The 23,087-nt window shown below is 53.0% G+C and overlaps 21 non-coding genes across 21 annotated transcripts; all 21 read left to right on the forward strand.

Annotated features, from left to right (window-relative positions):
• Positions 1-414: 414 nt before the first annotated feature.
• On the forward strand, positions 415-530 carry LOC138564891 (U5 spliceosomal RNA). Its single transcript, XR_011300817.1, has one exon. It is a non-coding gene; the product is annotated as a U5 spliceosomal RNA (small nuclear RNA).
• An 860-nt stretch (positions 531-1,390) lies between these two features.
• LOC138564892 (U5 spliceosomal RNA) lies at positions 1,391-1,506 on the forward strand. The gene has a single exon (XR_011300818.1). It is a non-coding gene; the product is annotated as a U5 spliceosomal RNA (small nuclear RNA).
• A 776-nt stretch (positions 1,507-2,282) lies between these two features.
• Positions 2,283-2,398, forward strand: LOC138564893 (U5 spliceosomal RNA). The gene has a single exon (XR_011300819.1). It is a non-coding gene; the product is annotated as a U5 spliceosomal RNA (small nuclear RNA).
• Positions 2,399-3,168: 770 nt separating this feature from the next.
• LOC138564894 (U5 spliceosomal RNA) lies at positions 3,169-3,284 on the forward strand. The gene has a single exon (XR_011300820.1). It is a non-coding gene; the product is annotated as a U5 spliceosomal RNA (small nuclear RNA).
• An 816-nt stretch (positions 3,285-4,100) lies between these two features.
• Positions 4,101-4,216, forward strand: LOC138564895 (U5 spliceosomal RNA). Its single transcript, XR_011300821.1, has one exon. It is a non-coding gene; the product is annotated as a U5 spliceosomal RNA (small nuclear RNA).
• Positions 4,217-4,986: 770 nt separating this feature from the next.
• LOC138564939 (U5 spliceosomal RNA) lies at positions 4,987-5,102 on the forward strand. The gene has a single exon (XR_011300864.1). It is a non-coding gene; the product is annotated as a U5 spliceosomal RNA (small nuclear RNA).
• A 784-nt stretch (positions 5,103-5,886) lies between these two features.
• Positions 5,887-6,002, forward strand: LOC138564896 (U5 spliceosomal RNA). The gene has a single exon (XR_011300822.1). It is a non-coding gene; the product is annotated as a U5 spliceosomal RNA (small nuclear RNA).
• A 770-nt stretch (positions 6,003-6,772) lies between these two features.
• LOC138564897 (U5 spliceosomal RNA) lies at positions 6,773-6,888 on the forward strand. Its single transcript, XR_011300823.1, has one exon. It is a non-coding gene; the product is annotated as a U5 spliceosomal RNA (small nuclear RNA).
• Positions 6,889-7,658: 770 nt separating this feature from the next.
• Positions 7,659-7,774, forward strand: LOC138565164 (U5 spliceosomal RNA). The gene has a single exon (XR_011301073.1). It is a non-coding gene; the product is annotated as a U5 spliceosomal RNA (small nuclear RNA).
• Positions 7,775-8,573: 799 nt separating this feature from the next.
• On the forward strand, positions 8,574-8,689 carry LOC138564898 (U5 spliceosomal RNA). The gene has a single exon (XR_011300824.1). It is a non-coding gene; the product is annotated as a U5 spliceosomal RNA (small nuclear RNA).
• Positions 8,690-9,459: 770 nt separating this feature from the next.
• LOC138564900 (U5 spliceosomal RNA) lies at positions 9,460-9,575 on the forward strand. Its single transcript, XR_011300826.1, has one exon. It is a non-coding gene; the product is annotated as a U5 spliceosomal RNA (small nuclear RNA).
• An 805-nt stretch (positions 9,576-10,380) lies between these two features.
• Positions 10,381-10,496, forward strand: LOC138564901 (U5 spliceosomal RNA). The gene has a single exon (XR_011300827.1). It is a non-coding gene; the product is annotated as a U5 spliceosomal RNA (small nuclear RNA).
• A 777-nt stretch (positions 10,497-11,273) lies between these two features.
• LOC138564902 (U5 spliceosomal RNA) lies at positions 11,274-11,389 on the forward strand. Its single transcript, XR_011300828.1, has one exon. It is a non-coding gene; the product is annotated as a U5 spliceosomal RNA (small nuclear RNA).
• Positions 11,390-12,165: 776 nt separating this feature from the next.
• On the forward strand, positions 12,166-12,281 carry LOC138564904 (U5 spliceosomal RNA). Its single transcript, XR_011300829.1, has one exon. It is a non-coding gene; the product is annotated as a U5 spliceosomal RNA (small nuclear RNA).
• An 810-nt stretch (positions 12,282-13,091) lies between these two features.
• On the forward strand, positions 13,092-13,207 carry LOC138564905 (U5 spliceosomal RNA). Its single transcript, XR_011300830.1, has one exon. It is a non-coding gene; the product is annotated as a U5 spliceosomal RNA (small nuclear RNA).
• A 770-nt stretch (positions 13,208-13,977) lies between these two features.
• On the forward strand, positions 13,978-14,093 carry LOC138564906 (U5 spliceosomal RNA). Its single transcript, XR_011300831.1, has one exon. It is a non-coding gene; the product is annotated as a U5 spliceosomal RNA (small nuclear RNA).
• A 770-nt stretch (positions 14,094-14,863) lies between these two features.
• Positions 14,864-14,979, forward strand: LOC138564959 (U5 spliceosomal RNA). Its single transcript, XR_011300884.1, has one exon. It is a non-coding gene; the product is annotated as a U5 spliceosomal RNA (small nuclear RNA).
• A 799-nt stretch (positions 14,980-15,778) lies between these two features.
• LOC138564907 (U5 spliceosomal RNA) lies at positions 15,779-15,894 on the forward strand. The gene has a single exon (XR_011300832.1). It is a non-coding gene; the product is annotated as a U5 spliceosomal RNA (small nuclear RNA).
• A 799-nt stretch (positions 15,895-16,693) lies between these two features.
• On the forward strand, positions 16,694-16,809 carry LOC138564908 (U5 spliceosomal RNA). Its single transcript, XR_011300833.1, has one exon. It is a non-coding gene; the product is annotated as a U5 spliceosomal RNA (small nuclear RNA).
• A 765-nt stretch (positions 16,810-17,574) lies between these two features.
• On the forward strand, positions 17,575-17,690 carry LOC138565157 (U5 spliceosomal RNA). The gene has a single exon (XR_011301067.1). It is a non-coding gene; the product is annotated as a U5 spliceosomal RNA (small nuclear RNA).
• Positions 17,691-18,475: 785 nt separating this feature from the next.
• On the forward strand, positions 18,476-18,591 carry LOC138564909 (U5 spliceosomal RNA). Its single transcript, XR_011300834.1, has one exon. It is a non-coding gene; the product is annotated as a U5 spliceosomal RNA (small nuclear RNA).
• Positions 18,592-23,087: the final 4,496 nt, after the last annotated feature.

Raw genomic sequence — 23,087 nt, forward strand, 5'->3', positions numbered from 1 at the left:
AAAATGACCCCTGTGTCCTGAGAAAGGAGAGAGCGGGCTGCTTCTTCAACATCCTGGGGGAGGAGCCCCATCTCTGGGGCCCAAAAGAAAATCTCACGCCTGCCTCCCAGAAGCCCTAGACCTTATGTAAACGAGGGGAGTCCTCAGGCAAAGGCAGACTCTGCCTGCCTTTTGGCCAATGTCACATGGCCTGCGGTCTGGAGAAATTTGCATACCCACAATCCCCTGCCAGGTTTCATGACTTTGGATGGGATTGCTTGCAAATAAAGTCATTCTGCCACGGGTTCGGAGCCCGATAGCATTCTCCATTCGCTTCATCTCAAAAAGCGTCATCGTGTGCACTGCTTCACTAAGTCACCCTGAGCTAGTGAGGTGTTGCATTTTTTGCGGCCGCAGTCGGGGCCACTAGAGCGCATACTCTGGTTTCTCTTCAAACCGAATAAATCTTTCGCCTTTTACTAAAGATTTCCGTGGAGAGGAACATTAAAGAGTTTCACTCAATTTTTTGAAGCCCTGCCAAGTGCAGGGTTACCTATGCTGGTTAAAAAAAAAAAGAAACAGAGCAAATGAAAGCGCAAAGCCTGCTTTTCAGCTGTTGGCTTGCACCCCCCAGCTGTCAGTCAGCCTTTGCAGGGGTCCTCGCAGCACAGCCAGGCTGATACCTTGCAGTGGTAGCCAGAGGGGGGAGCCTTTAGCTAATGCTTGCTGCTGTCGCCACCTGCTGGTGAGCCAGCAGAGGCTGGCTCCAAGCTAGCATCCAGGAGGATATGGCCCCAGTGGGCAGGGGTTTGGGCCCGGGCCCCGATCGCCTGACAAACGCCTGACAAACGCCTGACAAACGCCTGACAAACGCCTGACAAACGCCTGACAAACGCCTGACAAACGCCGTCCTTTGCCCGGCGGGCTTTGCCCTGGCGGGCAAAAGAACCTGGCAGCCCAGGAGGCCCAGCACCCGTGCAAGACAGGGTGAGGGCGGAAAATGACCCCTGTGTCCTGAGAAAGGAGAGAGCGGGCTGCTTTTTCAACATCCTGGGGGAGGAGCCCCATCTCTGGGGCCCAAAAGAAAATCTCACGCCTGCCTCCCAGAAGCCCTAGACCTTATGTAAACGAGGGGAGTCCTCAGGCAAAGGCAGACTCTGCCTGCCTTTTGGCCAATGTCACATGGCCTGCGGTCTGGAGAAATTTGCATACCCACAATCCCCTGCCAGGTTTCATGACTTTGGATGGGATTGCTTGCAAATAAAGTCATTCTGCCACGGGTTCGGAGCCCGATAGCATTCTCCATTCGCTTCATCTCAAAAAGCGTCATCGTGTGCACTGCTTCACTAAGTCACCCTGAGCTAGTGAGGTGTTGCATTTTTTGCGGCCGCAGTCGGGGCCACTAGAGCGCATACTCTGGTTTCTCTTCAAACCGAATAAATCTTTCGCCTTTTACTAAAGATTTCCGTGGAGAGGAACATTAAAGAGTTTCACTCAATTTTTTGAAGCCCTGCCAAGTGCAGGGTTACCTATGCTGGTTAAAAAAAAAAAGAAACAGAGCAAATGAAAGCGCAAAGCCTGCTTTTCAGCTGTTGGCTTGCACCCCCCAGCTGTCAGTCAGCCTTTGCAGGGGTCCTCGCAGCACAGCCAGGCTGATGCCTTGCAGTGGTAGCCAGAGGGGGGAGCCTTTAGCTAATGCTTGCTGCTGTCGCCACCTGCTGGTGAGCCAGCAGAGGCTGGCTCCAAGCTAGCATCCAGGAGGATATGGCCCCAGTGGGCAGGGGTTTGGGCCCGGGCCCCGATCGGCTGACGAACGCCTGACAAACGCCGTCCTTTGCCCGCTGGCAGCCCAGGAGGCCCAGCACCCGTGCAAGACAGGGTGAGGGCGGAAAATGACCCCTGTGTCCTGAGAAAGGAGAGAGCGGGCTGCTTCTTCAACATCCTGGGGGAGGAGCCCCATCTCTGGGGCCCAAAAGAAAATCTCACGCCTGCCTCCCAGAAGCCCTAGACCTTATGTAAACGAGGGGAGTCCTCAGGCAAAGGCAGACTCTGCCTGCCTTTTGGCCAATGTCACATGGCCTGCGGTCTGGAGAAATTTGCATACCCACAATCCCCTGCCAGGTTTCATGACTTTGGATGGGATTGCTTGCAAATAAAGTCATTCTGCCACGGGTTCGGAGCCCGATAGCATTCTCCATTCGCTTCATCTCAAAAAGCGTCATCGTGTGCACTGCTTCACTAAGTCACCCTGAGCTAGTGAGGTGTTGCATTTTTTGCGGCCGCAGTCGGGGCCACTAGAGCGCATACTCTGGTTTCTCTTCAAACCGAATAAATCTTTCGCCTTTTACTAAAGATTTCCGTGGAGAGGAACATTAAAGAGTTTCACTCAATTTTTTGAAGCCCTGCCAAGTGCAGGGTTACCTATGCTGGTTAAAAAGAAACAGAGCAAATGAAAGCGCAAAGCCTGCTTTTCAGCTGTTGGCTTGCACCCCCCAGCTGTCAGTCAGCCTTTGCAGGGGTCCTCGCAGCACAGCCAGGCTGATGCCTTGCAGTGGTAGCCAGAGGGGGGAGCCTTTAGCTAATGCTTGCTGCTGTCGCCACCTGCTGGTGAGCCAGCAGAGGCTGGCTCCAAGCTAGCATCCAGGAGGATATGGCCCCAGTGGGCAGGGGTTTGGGCCCGGGCCCCGATCGGCTGACGAACGCCTGACAAACGCCGTCCTTTGCCCGCTGGCAGCCCAGGAGGCCCAGCACCCGTGCAAGACAGGGTGAGGGCGGAAAATGACCCCTGTGTCCTGAGAAAGGAGAGAGCGGGCTGCTTCTTCAACATCCTGGGGGAGGAGCCCCATCTCTGGGGCCCAAAAGAAAATCTCACGCCTGCCTCCCAGAAGCCCTAGACCTTATGTAAACGAGGGGAGTCCTCAGGCAAAGGCAGACTCTGCCTGCCTTTTGGCCAATGTCACATGGCCTGCGGTCTGGAGAAATTTGCATACCCACAATCCCCTGCCAGGTTTCATGACTTTGGATGGGATTGCTTGCAAATAAAGTCATTCTGCCACGGGTTCGGAGCCCGATAGCATTCTCCATTCGCTTCATCTCAAAAAGCGTCATCGTGTGCACTGCTTCACTAAGTCACCCTGAGCTAGTGAGGTGTTGCATTTTTTGCGGCCGCAGTCGGGGCCACTAGAGCGCATACTCTGGTTTCTCTTCAAACCGAATAAATCTTTCGCCTTTTACTAAAGATTTCCGTGGAGAGGAACATTAAAGAGTTTCACTCAATTTTTTGAAGCCCTGCCAAGTGCAGGGTTACCTATGCTGGTTAAAAAAAAAAAGAAACAGAGCAAATGAAAGCGCAAAGCCTGCTTTTCAGCTGTTGGCTTGCACCCCCCAGCTGTCAGTCAGCCTTTGCAGGGGTCCTCGCAGCACAGCCAGGCTGATACCTTGCAGTGGTAGCCAGAGGGGGGAGCCTTTAGCTAATGCTTGCTGCTGTCGCCACCTGCTGGTGAGCCAGCAGAGGCTGGCTCCAAGCTAGCATCCAGGAGGATATGGCCCCAGTGGGCAGGGGTTTGGGCCCGGGCCCCGATCGGCTGACAAACGCCTGACAAACGCCTGACAAACGCCGTCCTTTGCCCGGCGGGCTTTGCCCTGGCGGGCAAAAGAACCTGGCAGCCCAGGAGGCCCAGCACCCGTGCAAGACAGGGTGAGGGCGGAAAATGACCCCTGTGTCCTGAGAAAGGAGAGAGCGGGCTGCTTTTTCAACATCCTGGGGGAGGAGCCCCATCTCTGGGGCCCAAAAGAAAATCTCACGCCTGCCTCCCAGAAGCCCTAGACCTTATGTAAACGAGGGGAGTCCTCAGGCAAAGGCAGACTCTGCCTGCCTTTTGGCCAATGTCACATGGCCTGCGGTCTGGAGAAATTTGCATACCCACAATCCCCTGCCAGGTTTCATGACTTTGGATGGGATTGCTTGCAAATAAAGTCATTCTGCCACGGGTTCGGAGCCCGATAGCATTCTCCATTCGCTTCATCTCAAAAAGCGTCATCGTGTGCACTGCTTCACTAAGTCACCCTGAGCTAGTGAGGTGTTGCATTTTTTGCGGCCGCAGTCGGGGCCACTAGAGCGCATACTCTGGTTTCTCTTCAAACCGAATAAATCTTTCGCCTTTTACTAAAGATTTCCGTGGAGAGGAACATTAAAGAGTTTCACTCAATTTTTTGAAGCCCTGCCAAGTGCAGGGTTACCTATGCTGGTTAAAAAGAAACAGAGCAAATGAAAGCGCAAAGCCTGCTTTTCAGCTGTTGGCTTGCACCCCCCAGCTGTCAGTCAGCCTTTGCAGGGGTCCTCGCAGCACAGCCAGGCTGATGCCTTGCAGTGGTAGCCAGAGGGGGGAGCCTTTAGCTAATGCTTGCTGCTGTCGCCACCTGCTGGTGAGCCAGCAGAGGCTGGCTCCAAGCTAGCATCCAGGAGGATATGGCCCCAGTGGGCAGGGGTTTGGGCCCGGGCCCCGATCGGCTGACGAACGCCTGACAAACGCCGTCCTTTGCCCGCTGGCAGCCCAGGAGGCCCAGCACCCGTGCAAGACAGGGTGAGGGCGGAAAATGACCCCTGTGTCCTGAGAAAGGAGAGAGCGGGCTGCTTCTTCAACATCCTGGGGGAGGAGCCCCATCTCTGGGGCCCAAAAGAAAATCTCACGCCTGCCTCCCAGAAGCCCTAGACCTTATGTAAACGAGGGGAGTCCTCAGGCAAAGGCAGACTCTGCCTGCCTTTTGGCCAATGTCACATGGCCTGCGGTCTGGAGAAATTTGCATACCCACAATCCCCTGCCAGGTTTCATGACTTTGGATGGGATTGCTTGCAAATAAAGTCATTCTGCCACGGGTTCGGAGCCCGATAGCATTCTCCATTCGCTTCATCTCAAAAAGCGTCATCGTGTGCACTGCTTCACTAAGTCACCCTGAGCTAGTGAGGTGTTGCATTTTTTGCGGCCGCAGTCGGGGCCACTAGAGCGCATACTCTGGTTTCTCTTCAAACCGAATAAATCTTTCGCCTTTTACTAAAGATTTCCGTGGAGAGGAACATTAAAGAGTTTCACTCAATTTTTCGAAGCCCTGCCAAGTGCAGGGTTACCTATGCTGGTTAAAAAGAAACAGAGCAAATGAAAGCGCAAAGCCTGCTTTTCAGCTGTTGGCTTGCACCCCCCAGCTGTCAGTCAGCCTTTGCAGGGGTCCTCGCAGCACAGCCAGGCTGATGCCTTGCAGTGGTAGCCAGAGGGGGGAGCCTTTAGCTAATGCTTGCTGCTGTCGCCACCTGCTGGTGAGCCAGCAGAGGCTGGCTCCAAGCTAGCATCCAGGAGGATATGGCCCCAGTGGGCAGGGGTTTGGGCCCGGGCCCCGATCGGCTGACGAACGCCTGACAAACGCCGTCCTTTGCCTGGCGGGCAAAAGAACCTGGCAGCCCAGGAGGCCCAGCACCCGTGCAAGACAGGGTGAGGGCGGAAAATGACCCCTGTGTCCTGAGAAAGGAGAGAGCGGGCTGCTTTTTCAACATCCTGGGGTAGGAGCCCCATCTCTGGGGCCCAAAAGAAAATCTCACGCCTGCCTCCCAGAAGCCCTAGACCTTATGTAAACGAGGGGAGTCCTCAGGCAAAGGCAGACTCTGCCTGCCTTTTGGCCAATGTCACATGGCCTGCGGTCTGGAGAAATTTGCATACCCACAATCCCCTGCCAGGTTTCATGACTTTGGATGGGATTGCTTGCAAATAAAGTCATTCTGCCACGGGTTCGGAGCCCGATAGCATTCTCCATTCGCTTCATCTCAAAAAGCGTCATCGTGTGCACTGCTTCACTAAGTCACCCTGAGCTAGTGAGGTGTTGCATTTTTTGCGGCCGCAGTCGGGGCCACTAGAGCGCATACTCTGGTTTCTCTTCAAACCGAATAAATCTTTCGCCTTTTACTAAAGATTTCCGTGGAGAGGAACATTAAAGAGTTTCACTCAATTTTTTGAAGCCCTGCCAAGTGCAGGGTTACCTATGCTGGTTAAAAAGAAACAGAGCAAATGAAAGCGCAAAGCCTGCTTTTCAGCTGTTGGCTTGCACCCCCCAGCTGTCAGTCAGCCTTTGCAGGGGTCCTCGCAGCACAGCCAGGCTGATGCCTTGCAGTGGTAGCCAGAGGGGGGAGCCTTTAGCTAATGCTTGCTGCTGTCGCCACCTGCTGGTGAGCCAGCAGAGGCTGGCTCCAAGCTAGCATCCAGGAGGATATGGCCCCAGTGGGCAGGGGTTTGGGCCCGGGCCCCGATCGGCTGACGAATGCCTGACAAACGCCGTCCTTTGCCCGCTGGCAGCCCAGGAGGCCCAGCACCCGTGCAAGACAGGGTGAGGGCGGAAAATGACCCCTGTGTCCTGAGAAAGGAGAGAGCGGGCTGCTTCTTCAACATCCTGGGGGAGGAGCCCCATCTCTGGGGCCCAAAAGAAAATCTCACGCCTGCCTCCCAGAAGCCCTAGACCTTATGTAAACGAGGGGAGTCCTCAGGCAAAGGCAGACTCTGCCTGCCTTTTGGCCAATGTCACATGGCCTGCGGTCTGGAGAAATTTGCATACCCACAATCCCCTGCCAGGTTTCATGACTTTGGATGGGATTGCTTGCAAATAAAGTCATTCTGCCACGGGTTCGGAGCCCGATAGCATTCTCCATTCGCTTCATCTCAAAAAGCGTCATCGTGTGCACTGCTTCACTAAGTCACCCTGAGCTAGTGAGGTGTTGCATTTTTTGCGGCCGCAGTCGGGGCCACTAGAGCGCATACTCTGGTTTCTCTTCAAACCGAATAAATCTTTCGCCTTTTACTAAAGATTTCCGTGGAGAGGAACATTAAAGAGTTTCACTCAATTTTTTGAAGCCCTGCCAAGTGCAGGGTTACCTATGCTGGTTAAAAAGAAACAGAGCAAATGAAAGCGCAAAGCCTGCTTTTCAGCTGTTGGCTTGCACCCCCCAGCTGTCAGTCAGCCTTTGCAGGGGTCCTCGCAGCACAGCCAGGCTGATGCCTTGCAGTGGTAGCCAGAGGGGGGAGCCTTTAGCTAATGCTTGCTGCTGTCGCCACCTGCTGGTGAGCCAGCAGAGGCTGGCTCCAAGCTAGCATCCAGGAGGATATGGCCCCAGTGGGCAGGGGTTTGGGCCCGGGCCCCGATCGGCTGACGAACGCCTGACAAACGCCGTCCTTTGCCCGCTGGCAGCCCAGGAGGCCCAGCACCCGTGCAAGACAGGGTGAGGGCGGAAAATGACCCCTGTGTCCTGAGAAAGGAGAGAGCGGGCTGCTTCTTCAACATCCTGGGGGAGGAGCCCCATCTCTGGGGCCCAAAAGAAAATCTCACGCCTGCCTCCCAGAAGCCCTAGACCTTATGTAAACGAGGGGAGTCCTCAGGCAAAGGCAGACTCTGCCTGCCTTTTGGCCAATGTCACATGGCCTGCGGTCTGGAGAAATTTGCATACCCACAATCCCCTGCCAGGTTTCATGACTTTGGATGGGATTGCTTGCAAATAAAGTCATTCTGCCACGGGTTCGGAGCCCGATAGCATTCTCCATTCGCTTCATCTCAAAAAGCGTCATCGTGTGCACTGCTTCACTAAGTCACCCTGAGCTAGTGAGGTGTTGCATTTTTTGCGGCCGCAGTCGGGGCCACTAGAGCGCATACTCTGGTTTCTCTTCAAACCAAATAAATCTTTCGCCTTTTACTAAAGATTTCCGTGGAGAGGAACATTAAAGAGTTTCACTCAATTTTTTGAAGCCCTGGCAAGTGCAGGGTTACCTATGCTGGTTAAAAAAAAACAGAGCAAATGAAAGCGCAAAGCCTGCTTTTCAGCTGTTGGCTTGCACCCCCCAGCTGTCAGTCAGCCTTTGCAGGGGTCCTCGCAGCACAGCCAGGCTGATGCCTTGCAGTGGTAGCCAGAGGGGGGAGCCTTTAGCTAATGCTTGCTGCTGTCGCCACCTGCTGGTGAGCCAGCAGAGGCTGGCTCCAAGCTAGCATCCAGGAGGATATGGCCCCAGTGGGCAGGGGTTTGGGCCCGGGCCCCGATCGGCTGACAAACGCCTGACAAACGCCGTCCTTTGCCCGGCGGGCTTTGCCCTGGCGGGCAAAAGAACCTGGCAGCCCAGGAGGCCCAGCACCCGTGCAAGACAGGGTGAGGGCGGAAAATGACCCCTGTGTCCTGAGAAAGGAGAGAGCGGGCTGCTTTTTCAACATCCTGGGGGAGGAGCCCCATCTCTGGGGCCCAAAAGAAAATCTCACGCCTGCCTCCCAGAAGCCCTAGACCTTATGTAAACGAGGGGAGTCCTCAGGCAAAGGCAGACTCTGCCTGCCTTTTGGCCAATGTCACATGGCCTGCGGTCTGGAGAAATTTGCATACCCACAATCCCCTGCCAGGTTTCATGACTTTGGATGGGATTGCTTGCAAATAAAGTCATTCTGCCACGGGTTCGGAGCCCGATAGCATTCTCCATTCGCTTCATCTCAAAAAGCGTCATCGTGTGCACTGCTTCACTAAGTCACCCTGAGCTAGTGAGGTGTTGCATTTTTTGCGGCCGCAGTCGGGGCCACTAGAGCGCATACTCTGGTTTCTCTTCAAACCGAATAAATCTTTCGCCTTTTACTAAAGATTTCCGTGGAGAGGAACATTAAAGAGTTTCACTCAATTTTTTGAAGCCCTGCCAAGTGCAGGGTTACCTATGCTGGTTAAAAAGAAACAGAGCAAATGAAAGCGCAAAGCCTGCTTTTCAGCTGTTGGCTTGCACCCCCCAGCTGTCAGTCAGCCTTTGCAGGGGTCCTCGCAGCACAGCCAGGCTGATGCCTTGCTGTGGTAGCCAGAGGGGGGAGCCTTTAGCTAATGCTTGCTGCTGTCGCCACCTGCTGGTGAGCCAGCAGAGGCTGGCTCCAAGCTAGCATCCAGGAGGATATGGCCCCAGTGGGCAGGGGTTTGGGCCCGGGCCCCGATCGGCTGACGAACGCCTGACAAACGCCGTCCTTTGCCCGCTGGCAGCCCAGGAGGCCCAGCACCCGTGCAAGACAGGGTGAGGGCGGAAAATGACCCCTGTGTCCTGAGAAAGGAGAGAGCGGGCTGCTTCTTCAACATCCTGGGGGAGGAGCCCCATCTCTGGGGCCCAAAAGAAAATCTCACGCCTGCCTCCCAGAAGCCCTAGACCTTATGTAAACGAGGGGAGTCCTCAGGCAAAGGCAGACTCTGCCTGCCTTTTGGCCAATGTCACATGGCCTGCGGTCTGGAGAAATTTGCATACCCACAATCCCCTGCCAGGTTTCATGACTTTGGATGGGATTGCTTGCAAATAAAGTCATTCTGCCACGGGTTCGGAGCCCGATAGCATTCTCCATTCGCTTCATCTCAAAAAGCGTCATCGTGTGCACTGCTTCACTAAGTCACCCTGAGCTAGTGAGGTGTTGCATTTTTTGCGGCCGCAGTCGGGGCCACTAGAGCGCATACTCTGGTTTCTCTTCAAACCGAATAAATCTTTCGCCTTTTACTAAAGATTTCCGTGGAGAGGAACATTAAAGAGTTTCACTCAATTTTTTGAAGCCCTGCCAAGTGCAGGGTTACCTATGCTGGTTAAAAAAAAAAAGAAACAGAGCAAATGAAAGCGCAAAGCCTGCTTTTCAGCTGTTGGCTTGCACCCCCCAGCTGTCAGTCAGCCTTTGCAGGGGTCCTCGCAGCACAGCCAGGCTGATGCCTTGCAGTGGTAGCCAGAGGGGGGAGCCTTTAGCTAATGCTTGCTGCTGTCGCCACCTGCTGGTGAGCCAGCAGAGGCTGGCTCCAAGCTAGCATCCAGGAGGATATGGCCCCAGTGGGCAGGGGTTTGGGCTCGGGCCCCGATCGGCTGACAAACGCCTGACAAACGCCGTCCTTTGCCCGGCGGGCTTTGCCCTGGCGGGCAAAAGAACCTGGCAGCCCAGGAGGCCCAGCACCCGTGCAAGACAGGGTGAGGGCGGAAAATGACCCCTGTGTCCTGAGAAAGGAGAGAGCGGGCTGCTTTTTCAACATCCTGGGGGAGGAGCCCCATCTCTGGGGCCCAAAAGAAAATCTCACGCCTGCCTCCCAGAAGCCCTAGACCTTATGTAAACGAGGGGAGTCCTCAGGCAAAGGCAGACTCTGCCTGCCTTTTGGCCAATGTCACATGGCCTGCGGTCTGGAGAAATTTGCATACCCACAATCCCCTGCCAGGTTTCATGACTTTGGATGGGATTGCTTGCAAATAAAGTCATTCTGCCACGGGTTCGGAGCCCGATAGCATTCTCCATTCGCTTCATCTCAAAAAGCGTCATCGTGTGCACTGCTTCACTAAGTCACCCTGAGCTAGTGAGGTGTTGCATTTTTTGCGGCCGCAGTCGGGGCCACTAGAGCGCATACTCTGGTTTCTCTTCAAACCGAATAAATCTTTCGCCTTTTACTAAAGATTTCCGTGGAGAGGAACATTAAAGAGTTTCACTCAATTTTTTGAAGCCCTGCCAAGTGCAGGGTTACCTATGCTGGTTAAAAAAAAAAAAGAAACAGAGCAAATGAAAGCGCAAAGCCTGCTTTTCAGCTGTTGGCTTGCACCCCCCAGCTGTCAGTCAGCCTTTGCAGGGGTCCTCGCAGCACAGCCAGGCTGATGCCTTGCAGTGGTAGCCAGAGGGGGGAGCCTTTAGCTAATGCTTGCTGCTGTTGCCACCTGCTGGTGAGCCAGCAGAGGCTGGCACCAAGCTAGCATCCAGGAGGATATGGCCCCAGTGGGCAGGGGTTTGGGCCCGGGCCCCGATCGGCTGACGAACGCCTGACAAACGCCGTCCTTTGCCCGCTGGCAGCCCAGGAGGCCCAGCACCCGTGCAAGACAGGGTGAGGGCGGAAAATGACCCCTGTGTCCTGAGAAAGGAGAGAGCGGGCTGCTTCTTCAACATCCTGGGGGAGGAGCCCCATCTCTGGGGCCCAAAAGAAAATCTCACGCCTGCCTCCCAGAAGCCCTAGACCTTATGTAAACGAGGGGAGTCCTCAGGCAAAGGCAGACTCTGCCTGCCTTTTGGCCAATGTCACATGGCCTGCGGTCTGGAGAAATTTGCATACCCACAATCCCCTGCCAGGTTTCATGACTTTGGATGGGATTGCTTGCAAATAAAGTCATTCTGCCACGGGTTCGGAGCCCGATAGCATTCTCCATTCGCTTCATCTCAAAAAGCGTCATCGTGTGCACTGCTTCACTAAGTCACCCTGAGCTAGTGAGGTGTTGCATTTTTTGCGGCCGCAGTCGGGGCCACTAGAGCGCATACTCTGGTTTCTCTTCAAACCGAATAAATCTTTCGCCTTTTACTAAAGATTTCCGTGGAGAGGAACATTAAAGAGTTTCACTCAATTTTTTGAAGCCCTGCCAAGTGCAGGGTTACCTATGCTGGTTAAAAAAAAAAAGAAACAGAGCAAATGAAAGCGCAAAGCCTGCTTTTCAGCTGTTGGCTTGCACCCCCCAGCTGTCAGTCAGCCTTTGCAGGGGTCCTCGCAGCACAGCCAGGCTGATGCCTTGCAGTGGTAGCCAGAGGGGGGAGCCTTTAGCTAATGCTTGCTGCTGTCGCCACCTGCTGGTGAGCCAGCAGAGGCTGGCTCCAAGCTAGCATCCAGGAGGATATGGCCCCAGTGGGCAGGGGTTTGGGCCCGGGCCCCGATCGGCTGACGAACGCCTGACAAACGCCGTCCTTTGCCCGCTGGCAGCCCAGGAGGCCCAGCACCCGTGCAAGACAGGGTGAGGGCGGAAAATGACCCCTGTGTCCTGAGAAAGGAGAGAGCGGGCTGCTTCTTCAACATCCTGGGGGAGGAGCCCCATCTCTGGGGCCCAAAAGAAAATCTCACGCCTGCCTCCCAGAAGCCCTAGACCTTATGTAAACGAGGGGAGTCCTCAGGCAAAGGCAGACTCTGCCTGCCTTTTGGCCAATGTCACATGGCCTGCGGTCTGGAGAAATTTGCATACCCACAATCCCCTGCCAGGTTTCATGACTTTGGATGGGATTGCTTGCAAATAAAGTCATTCTGCCACGGGTTCGGAGCCCGATAGCATTCTCCATTCGCTTCATCTCAAAAAGCGTCATCGTGTGCACTGCTTCACTAAGTCACCCTGAGCTAGTGAGGTGTTGCATTTTTTGCGGCCGCAGTCGGGGCCACTAGAGCGCATACTCTGGTTTCTCTTCAAACCGAATAAATCTTTCGCCTTTTACTAAAGATTTCCGTGGAGAGGAACATTAAAGAGTTTCACTCAATTTTTTGAAGCCCTGCCAAGTGCAGGGTTACCTATGCTGGTTAAAAAGAAACAGAGCAAATGAAAGCGCAAAGCCTGCTTTTCAGCTGTTGGCTTGCACCCCCCAGCTGTCAGTCAGCCTTTGCAGGGGTCCTCGCAGCACAGCCAGGCTGATACCTTGCAGTGGTAGCCAGAGGGGGGAGCCTTTAGCTAATGCTTGCTGCTGTCGCCACCTGCTGGTGAGCCAGCAGAGGCTGGCTCCAAGCTAGCATCCAGGAGGATATGGCCCCAGTGGGCAGGGGTTTGGGCCCGGGCCCCGATCGGCTGACAAACGCCTGACAAACGCCTGACAAACGCCGTCCTTTGCCCGGCGGGCTTTGCCCTGGCGGGCAAAAGAACCTGGCAGCCCAGGAGGCCCAGCACCCGTGCAAGACAGGGTGAGGGCGGAAAATGACCCCTGTGTCCTGAGAAAGGAGAGAGCGGGCTGCTTTTTCAACATCCTGGGGGAGGAGCCCCATCTCTGGGGCCCAAAAGAAAATCTCACGCCTGCCTCCCAGAAGCCCTAGACCTTATGTAAACGAGGGGAGTCCTCAGGCAAAGGCAGACTCTGCCTGCCTTTTGGCCAATGTCACATGGCCTGCGGTCTGGAGAAATTTGCATACCCACAATCCCCTGCCAGGTTTCATGACTTTGGATGGGATTGCTTGCAAATAAAGTCATTCTGCCACGGGTTCGGAGCCCGATAGCATTCTCCATTCGCTTCATCTCAAAAAGCGTCATCGTGTGCACTGCTTCACTAAGTCACCCTGAGCTAGTGAGGTGTTGCATTTTTTGCGGCCGCAGTCGGGGCCACTAGAGCGCATACTCTGGTTTCTCTTCAAACCGAATAAATCTTTCGCCTTTTACTAAAGATTTCCGTGGAGAGGAACATTAAAGAGTTTCACTCAATTTTTTGAAGCCCTGCCAAGTGCAGGGTTACCTATGCTGGTTAAAAAGAAACAGAGCAAATGAAAGCGCAAAGCCTGCTTTTCAGCTGTTGGCTTGCACCCCCCAGCTGTCAGTCAGCCTTTGCAGGGGTCCTCGCAGCACAGCCAGGCTGATGCCTTGCAGTGGTAGCCAGAGGGGGGAGCCTTTAGCTAATGCTTGCTGCTGTCGCCACCTGCTGGTGAGCCAGCAGAGGCTGGCTCCAAGCTAGCATCCAGGAGGATATGGCCCCAGTGGGCAGGGGTTTGGGCCCGGGCCCCGATCGGCTGACGAATGCCTGACAAACGCCGTCCTTTGCCCGCTGGCAGCCCAGGAGGCCCAGCACCCGTGCAAGACAGGGTGAGGGCGGAAAATGACCCCTGTGTCCTGAGAAAGGAGAGAGCGGGCTGCTTCTTCAACATCCTGGGGGAGGAGCCCCATCTCTGGGGCCCAAAAGAAAATCTCACGCCTGCCTCCCAGAAGCCCTAGACCTTATGTAAACGAGGGGAGTCCTCAGGCAAAGGCAGACTCTGCCTGCCTTTTGGCCAATGTCACATGGCCTGCGGTCTGGAGAAATTTGCATACCCACAATCCCCTGCCAGGTTTCATGACTTTGGATGGGATTGCTTGCAAATAAAGTCATTCTGCCACGGGTTCGGAGCCCGATAGCATTCTCCATTCGCTTCATCTCAAAAAGCGTCATCGTGTGCACTGCTTCACTAAGTCACCCTGAGCTAGTGAGGTGTTGCATTTTTTGCGGCCGCAGTCGGGGCCACTAGAGCGCATACTCTGGTTTCTCTTCAAACCGAATAAATCTTTCGCCTTTTACTAAAGATTTCCGTGGAGAGGAACATTAAAGAGTTTCACTCAATTTTTTGAAGCCCTGCCAAGTGCAGGGTTACCTATGCTGGTTAAAAAGAAACAGAGCAAATGAAAGCGCAAAGCCTGCTTTTCAGCTGTTGGCTTGCACCCCCCAGCTGTCAGTCAGCCTTTGCAGGGGTCCTCGCAGCACAGCCAGGCTGATGCCTTGCAGTGGTAGCCAGAGGGGGGAGCCTTTAGCTAATGCTTGCTGCTGTCGCCACCTGCTGGTGAGCCAGCAGAGGCTGGCTCCAAGCTAGCATCCAGGAGGATATGGCCCCAGTGGGCAGGGGTTTGGGCCCGGGCCCCGATCGGCTGACGAACGCCTGACAAACGCCGTCCTTTGCCCGCTGGCAGCCCAGGAGGCCCAGCACCCGTGCAAGACAGGGTGAGGGCGGAAAATGACCCCTGTGTCCTGAGAAAGGAGAGAGCGGGCTGCTTCTTCAACATCCTGGGGGAGGAGCCCCATCTCTGGGGCCCAAAAGAAAATCTCACGCCTGCCTCCCAGAAGCCCTAGACCTTATGTAAACGAGGGGAGTCCTCAGGCAAAGGCAGACTCTGCCTGCCTTTTGGCCAATGTCACATGGCCTGCGGTCTGGAGAAATTTGCATACCCACAATCCCCTGCCAGGTTTCATGACTTTGGATGGGATTGCTTGCAAATAAAGTCATTCTGCCACGGGTTCGGAGCCCGATAGCATTCTCCATTCGCTTCATCTCAAAAAGCGTCATCGTGTGCACTGCTTCACTAAGTCACCCTGAGCTAGTGAGGTGTTGCATTTTTTGCGGCCGCAGTCGGGGCCACTAGAGCGCATACTCTGGTTTCTCTTCAAACCAAATAAATCTTTCGCCTTTTACTAAAGATTTCCGTGGAGAGGAACATTAAAGAGTTTCACTCAATTTTTTGAAGCCCTGCCAAGTGCAGGGTTACCTATGCTGGTTAAAAAAAAACAGAGCAAATGAAAGCGCAAAGCCTGCTTTTCAGCTGTTGGCTTGCACCCCCCAGCTGTCAGTCAGCCTTTGCAGGGGTCCTCGCAGCACAGCCAGGCTGATGCCTTGCAGTGGTAGCCAGAGGGGGGAGCCTTTAGCTAATGCTTGCTGCTGTCGCCACCTGCTGGTGAGCCAGCAGAGGCTGGCTCCAAGCTAGCATCCAGGAGGATATGGCCCCAGTGGGCAGGGGTTTGGGCCCGGGCCCCGATCGGCTGACAAACGCCTGACAAACGCCGTCCTTTGCCCGGCGGGCTTTGCCCTGGCGGGCAAAAGAACCTGGCAGCCCAGGAGGCCCAGCACCCGTGCAAGACAGGGTGAGGGCGGAAAATGACCCCTGTGTCCTGAGAAAGGAGAGAGCGGGCTGCTTTTTCAACATCCTGGGGGAGGAGCCCCATCTCTGGGGCCCAAAAGAAAATCTCACGCCTGCCTCCCAGAAGCCCTAGACCTTATGTAAACGAGGGGAGTCCTCAGGCAAAGGCAGACTCTGCCTGCCTTTTGGCCAATGTCACATGGCCTGCGGTCTGGAGAAATTTGCATACCCACAATCCCCTGCCAGGTTTCATGACTTTGGATGGGATTGCTTGCAAATAAAGTCATTCTGCCACGGGTTCGGAGCCCGATAGCATTCTCCATTCGCTTCATCTCAAAAAGCGTCATCGTGTGCACTGCTTCACTAAGTCACCCTGAGCTAGTGAGGTGTTGCATTTTTTGCGGCCGCAGTCGGGGCCACTAGAGCGCATACTCTGGTTTCTCTTCAAACCGAATAAATCTTTCGCCTTTTACTAAAGATTTCCGTGGAGAGGAACATTAAAGAGTTTCACTCAATTTTTTGAAGCCCTGCCAAGTGCAGGGTTACCTATGCTGGTTAAAAAGAAACAGAGCAAATGAAAGCGCAAAGCCTGCTTTTCAGCTGTTGGCTTGCACCCCCCAGCTGTCAGTCAGCCTTTGCAGGGGTCCTCGCAGCACAGCCAGGCTGATGCCTTGCAGTGGTAGCCAGAGGGGGGAGCCTTTAGCTAATGCTTGCTGCTGTCGCCACCTGCTGGTGAGCCAGCAGAGGCTGGCTCCAAGCTAGCATCCAGGAGGATATGGCCCCAGTGGGCAGGGGTTTGGGCCCGGGCCCCGATCGGCTGACAAACGCCTGACAAACGCCGTCCTTTGCCCGGCGGGCTTTGCCCTGGCGGGCAAAAGAACCTGGCAGCCCAGGAGGCCCAGCACCCGTGCAAGACAGGGTGAGGGCGGAAAATGACCCCTGTGTCCTGAGAAAGGAGAGAGCGGGCTGCTTCTTCAACATCCTGGGGGAGGAGCCCCATCTCTGGGGCCCAAAAGAAAATCTCACGCCTGCCTCCCAGAAGCCCTAGACCTTATGTAAACGAGGGGAGTCCTCAGGCAAAGGCAGACTCTGCCTGCCTTTTGGCCAATGTCACATGGCCTGCGGTCTGGAGAAATTTGCATACCCACAATCCCCTGCCAGGTTTCATGACTTTGGATGGGATTGCTTGCAAATAAAGTCATTCTGCCACGGGTTCGGAGCCCGATAGCATTCTCCATTCGCTTCATCTCAAAAAGCGTCATCGTGTGCACTGCTTCACTAAGTCACCCTGAGCTAGTGAGGTGTTGCATTTTTTGCGGCCGCAGTCGGGGCCACTAGAGCGCATACTCTGGTTTCTCTTCAAACCGAATAAATCTTTCGCCTTTTACTAAAGATTTCCGTGGAGAGGAACATTAAAGAGTTTCACTCAATTTTTTGAAGCCCTGCCAAGTGCAGGGTTACCTATGCTGGTTAAAAAAAAAAAGAAACAGAGCAAATGAAAGCGCAAAGCCTGCTTTTCAGCTGTTGGCTTGCACCCCCCAGCTGTCAGTCAGCCTTTGCAGGGGTCCTTGCAGCACAGCCAGGCTGATGCCTTGCAGTGGTAGCCAGAGGGGGGAGCCTTTAGCTAATGCTTGCTGCTGTCGCCACCTGCTGGTGAGCCAGCAGAGGCTGGCTCCAAGCTAGCATCCAGGAGGATATGGCCCCAGTGGGCAGGGGTTTGGGCCCGGGCCCCGATCGGCTGACAAACGCCGTCCTTTGCCCGCTGGCAGCCCAGGAGGCCCAGCACCCGTGCAAGACAGGGTGAGGGCGGAAAATGACCCCTGTGTCCTGAGAAAGGAGAGAGCGGGCTGCTTCTTCAACATCCTGGGGGAGGAGCCCCATCTCTGGGGCCCAAAAGAAAATCTCACGCCTGCCTCCCAGAAGCCCTAGACCTTATGTAAACGAGGGGAGTCCTCAAGCAAAAGCAGACTCTGCCTGCCTTTTGGCCAATGTCACATGGCCTGCGGTCTGGAGAAATTTGCATACCCACAATCCCCTGCCAGGTTTCATGACTTTGGATGGGATTGCTTGCAAATAAAGTCATTCTGCCACGGGTTCGGAGCCCGATAGCATTCTCCATTCGCTTCATCTCAAAAAGCGTCATCGTGTGCACTGCTTCACTAAGTCACCCTGAGCTAGTGAGGTGTTGCATTTTTTGCGGCCGCAGTCGGGGCCACTAGAGCGCATACTCTGGTTTCTCTTCAAACCGAATAAATCTTTCGCCTTTTACTAAAGATTTCCGTGGAGAGGAACATTAAAGAGTTTCACTCAATGTTTTGAAGCCCTGCCAAGTGCAGGGTTACCTATGCTGGTTAAAAAGAAACAGAGCAAATGAAAGCGCAAAGCCTGCTTTTCAGCTGTTGGCTTGCACCCCCCAGCTGTCAGTCAGCCTTTGCAGGGGTCCTCGCAGCACAGCCAGGCTGATGCCTTGCAGTGGTAGCCAGAGGGGGGAGCCTTTAGCTAATGCTTGCTGCTGTCGCCACCTGCTGGTGAGCCAGCAGAGGCTGGCTCCAAGCTAGCATCCAGGAGGATATGGCCCCAGTGGGCAGGGGTTTGGGCCCGGGCCCCGATCGCCTGACAAACGCCTGACAAACGCCGTCCTTTGCCCTGGCGGGCAAAAGAACCTGGCAGCCCAGGAGGCCCAGCACCCGTGCAAGACAGGGTGAGGGCGGAAAATGACCCCTGTGTCCTGAGAAAGGAGAGAGCGGGCTGCTTCTTCAACATCCTGGGGGAGGAGCCCCATCTCTGGGGCCCAAAAGAAAATCTCACGCCTGCCTCCCAGAAGCCCTAGACCTTATGTAAACGAGGGGAGTCCTCAGGCAAAGGCAGACTCTGCCTGCCTTTTGGCCAATGTCACATGGCCTGCGGTCTGGAGAAATTTGCATACCCACAATCCCCTGCCAGGTTTCATGACTTTGGATGGGATTGCTTGCAAATAAAGTCATTCTGCCACGGGTTCGGAGCCCGATAGCATTCTCCATTCGCTTCATCTCAAAAAGCGTCATCGTGTGCACTGCTTCACTAAGTCACCCTGAGCTAGTGAGGTGTTGCATTTTTTGCGGCCGCAGTCGGGGCCACTAGAGCGCATACTCTGGTTTCTCTTCAAACCGAATAAATCTTTCGCCTTTTACTAAAGATTTCCGTGGAGAGGAACATTAAAGAGTTTCACTCAATTTTTTGAAGCCCTGCCAAGTGCAGGGTTACCTATGCTGGTTAAAAAAAAAAAAGAAACAGAGCAAATGAAAGCGCAAAGCCTGCTTTTCAGCTGTTGGCTTGCACCCCCCAGCTGTCAGTCAGCCTTTGCAGGAGTCCTCGCAGCACAGCCAGGCTGATGCCTTGCAGTGGTAGCCAGAGGGGGGAGCCTTTAGCTAATGCTTGCTGCTGTCGCCACCTGCTGGTGAGCCAGCAGAGGCTGGCTCCAAGCTAGCATCCAGGAGGATATGGCCCCAGTGGGCAGGGGTTTGGGCCCGGGCCCCGATCGCCTGACAAACGCCTGACAAACGCCGTCCTTTGCCCGGCGGGCTTTGCCCTGGCGGGCAAAAGAACCTGGCAGCCCAGGAGGCCCAGCACCCGTGCAAGACAGGGTGAGGGCGGAAAATGACCCCTGTGTCCTGAGAAAGGAGAGAGCGGGCTGCTTTTTCAACATCCTGGGGGAGGAGCCCCATCTCTGGGGCCCAAAAGAAAATCTCACGCCTGCCTCCCAGAAGCCCTAGACCTTATGTAAACGAGGGGAGTCCTCAGGCAAAGGCAGACTCTGCCTGCCTTTTGGCCAATGTCACATGGCCTGCGGTCTGGAGAAATTTGCATACCCACAATCCCCTGCCAGGTTTCATGACTTTGGATGGGATTGCTTGCAAATAAAGTCATTCTGCCACGGGTTCGGAGCCCGATAGCATTCTCCATTCGCTTCATCTCAAAAAGCGTCATCGTGTGCACTGCTTCACTAAGTCACCCTGAGCTAGTGAGGTGTTGCATTTTTTGCAGCCGCAGTCGGGGCCACTAGAGCGCATACTCTGGTTTCTCTTCAAACCGAATAAATCTTTCACCTTTTACTCCTTCCCAGTACCTTAAGAGGTTTAGGACCCTCAAAAAGCATGATAATACCCCTTGGGCTACTTGGGTGAGTGAGTGTTTGAAGAATTTAGAGGGATGGATTAAGGGTTACAGAGTTAACACTTAAGAAGGAATGAGAAATCTTGTAATGGAGTCCATCTATGATGCCTGCTCTCCTGAGCTCACACAGCACATGGCTGATTCTAAGGAACGTGATTCTAAGAAGCTAGCTAATGCTGGTGACTTGTGGGTTGCCAACAGGGCTACTTACAAGGATTCAGGGGTAACTCAGAAAAAGGATGAGGGAAAGCAGCCTAAGAAAGACAACAAAGAGAATTCAAATAATTCAAATTCCAAAGAGGGCACCAAACAAAATTCTAAGGGTAAGCCACAAGGGAAACCTAATCAGGCTAGTGTACCTTCTGGTCCCAGACCAGAAGGAGGTCAGAACAAGCCACCATTCATAAAGACATTTGGGAAATGTTATGTTTGTGGCTCTACTGATCATGTGAAAGGGGATCCCAGATGTAACGGTAAACCTTCAGGGGTCCACAATGTCTCCTTAGCCTTCGCTCCAGAGGAGGAAGTACATATGGTCAGTGGAAACTTTCAACTACTAGCTGAAGATCCCATTGGAGTCTCAGCTAGTATATCTTCAGTATCTCTAGGGTTGTGGGAACAGAATTTAGATGTGTATAATTCTATCCCTCCTAATACTAAAGAGTATTATAAAGACAGTGTCCTAGTCAATGGTCAGGAGACTCCTGCCATTAGAGACACCGGGGCCACCATAACTGTGGTGGACAAATCTTTTTTCAAGATGGAGGATGTTGCTAAGGCACCCAAATGCCTCAAGTTAGCTGGAGGGCCTGTGCAGATGCTTCCCCAATTACCAGCTCTCATCCAGTGCAATGAAATGACTGTCAGGATACCTGTGAGTGTACAATCAAGTACCAGGAAGGGTGCTGTTGGGCAATGATCTGAAAGACCTGGGAGTAGTGTCAAGTACCCCAGACCGCCTAGTAAGAGATTACAGGAGCTTACCAGACCGGCAAGGGAGAGGACCTTGAGGGGCTCTCCTGAGGAAATGATAGAAAAAGAAATCACTCCTACTCCACTGGGGTTACTAACTGCTATTTCCAAGCGACCAGAAGCAAAGGGGAAACCCAAGACTTCAAAGAAGAAACCAGCAGAAAGCACTCCAGTACTGCCAACCAGGAAATCTCCTAGGTTGTCAAAAATCATACCTGTGATTCCTCCTCCAGCTGAGGCGGAGAGTGGGGTACACCCCTGTGTGGTTGAACTGGAACCTGAAGATTCAGATCTAGTAGGAGGCCAGGAACTCATTGGATATCTTGACCCTGTGGACCATGCTGAGCTGCAGTCTTTACTGGCAGAAGGTGGCCCCAACAGGGCAGACAAAGAATGTCCAACTCTGGAAGGTCTTCGCCACCAGGCAGCTTCTCAGCTTGAAGGGCAAGAGCCTGGGAAGTATAGGTTACACTGGGAAGATGGCCTCTTCTATAGTGAACCAACAGAGTCACTCCCTCGGGACTACAAAAGACTTGTAGTACCCCAAGCAAACCGACTCCAATTCTTGCAACTAGCCCATGAGATACCTTTGGCTGATCACTTGAGCTTCAAGAAGACCAAGGAAAGGCGCTCTCTCTACTTTTATTGGCCTAAAATGGGGGCTGAGGTAGATAAGTATTTCAAGAGTTGCCACACTTGCCAAACCTCTGGTAAAAGTGGCTCCAAGAACGTGGTACCTCTAGTGCCTCTCCCTTTGGTGAGAGTACCATTTGAGAGGTTAGGAATCGACATTGTTGGTCCCCTTGATCCTCCAACTTCTTCAGGCAACAGGTTTATACTTGTTGTAGTAGACCATGCTACTAGGTTCCCTGAAGCCATTCTATGAGGACTGTTACAGCTCCGGCTGTGGCTAAGGCCCTCCTTGGTATTTTTACCAGGGTTGGGTTTCCTAAGGAGGTAATATCCGACAGGGGGTCACATTTTATGTCCTACTACATGAAGGTCATGTGGAAAAACTGTGGAGTTACTTACAAGTTTTCAACAGCATAACACCCTCAGACAAATGGGTTGGTAGAAAGGTTTAACAGAACCATGACGAGCATGGTAGTGGTCCACGGCGTCCCACGGCACGATACTCTGCCAGATTTACCCCCCAACAACCGCAGCACCTAAACCACAGGTATGGGGTACATTAAACTTTGCCAACTGATGAACCATGCCGCCATATTACAGAAGCAAGGGCTAGTCCAGGACTACACAAGTTCCAGACCAGATCCCCTTAAACCTAGCAAATCACTGAACGACCGCACCTTACCAACGCCAGTTCATCAGGCAAAACAGACACCAGAAACCAATAAGCCAAAAGCCCCAGAACCTTCCAAACTCAAAATTGCTCTACTTAACACCAGGTCACTGACCAAGCACGCTCAGGAGATTCATGACTATATCATATATGATAAGCTGGACATCCTTTGTCTAACTGAGACATGGCTACAGGAACCTATAGGTCCCACCATAGACATCGCAGTGCCAACCAACTATAATATCTACCTCAAAAACAGAGAAACTGGAAAAGGTGGAGGAGTGGCAATAATTGGCAAGACAAAATCTCAAATTTTTTGCCGCACCCATACAGTGTACTGGCTGCGAGATTATCCACCTCAATCTAACACCCACCCATAATGACTGCTTGAACATAATCGTCCCTAATCTCCGAATTCAATGATGAACTAATTACTATCCTAAACAATCTTAAAACACCCAATACTGAGATTATCCTCCCAGGCGACATCAACAGATGGAGGGGTAACCACAAGGACCCTAAAAGAAGAATTAGAGAACTGTGCCTTCACAGTAGTCAATAAAGGTCCCACGGCTACCACGGGGAACCAACTTGACTGGATAATCAAAAACAAATCAGACATCACACTATTAGGAACCTACCCATTTATCTGGACAGATAATTATAAAATGGAAGTCTTACTCACCTTAAAACAAGAAACAGCTAAAACAAATACCCCACCTAAAACTACTCAATAGGAACTTGAAAAAAATCACCAGCATTATGCTATCAGAAGGAGTTAACGAAATCATGTCTAACACTACTGATGACGACTCATGGGAAAATATCATACTAGCATACAATCAATACTTCTAAGGTTTACTAGACCTCCATGTCCCCCTAAAAAATAAAGAGGTTAGGCCCAAAATGAACCATCAAAAACGGTTCAATGCCGAAGCCACTTAACTAAAAAAAAGAGAAACGAAATTTAGAAAGGAAATAGTTAAAAAATCCCTCAGAACTAAATAAAACTTACTGGAAAAATGCTGATTGTAGATACAACACCAAACTTACAGAAATCAAGAAAAACCATTATAATGAAAATATTAGCAAGGCATCCAACTCCACCGGCAAACTCTTTCAGATCCTCAAAGCCATCGATAAACCCAAAGCACCACTGTGTCACAATCTAGTTCTGTTGGCTGAAAAGGCAAAGTCCAAATGGCTTTCCAAAACAAAATCATTAAGGCCAGAGAAGCCATCATAAATTGCCAGAACAGCAGCCCATTTACACCAGAGACACCAAGTGAAACCAAGCCTGAACTAATAAT

Source organism: Ambystoma mexicanum, chromosome 1q, assembly GCF_040938575.1.
Source record: "Ambystoma mexicanum isolate Mex_15411 chromosome 1q, UKY_AmexF1_1, whole genome shotgun sequence".
Lineage (NCBI taxonomy): Eukaryota > Metazoa > Chordata > Amphibia > Caudata > Ambystomatidae > Ambystoma > Ambystoma mexicanum.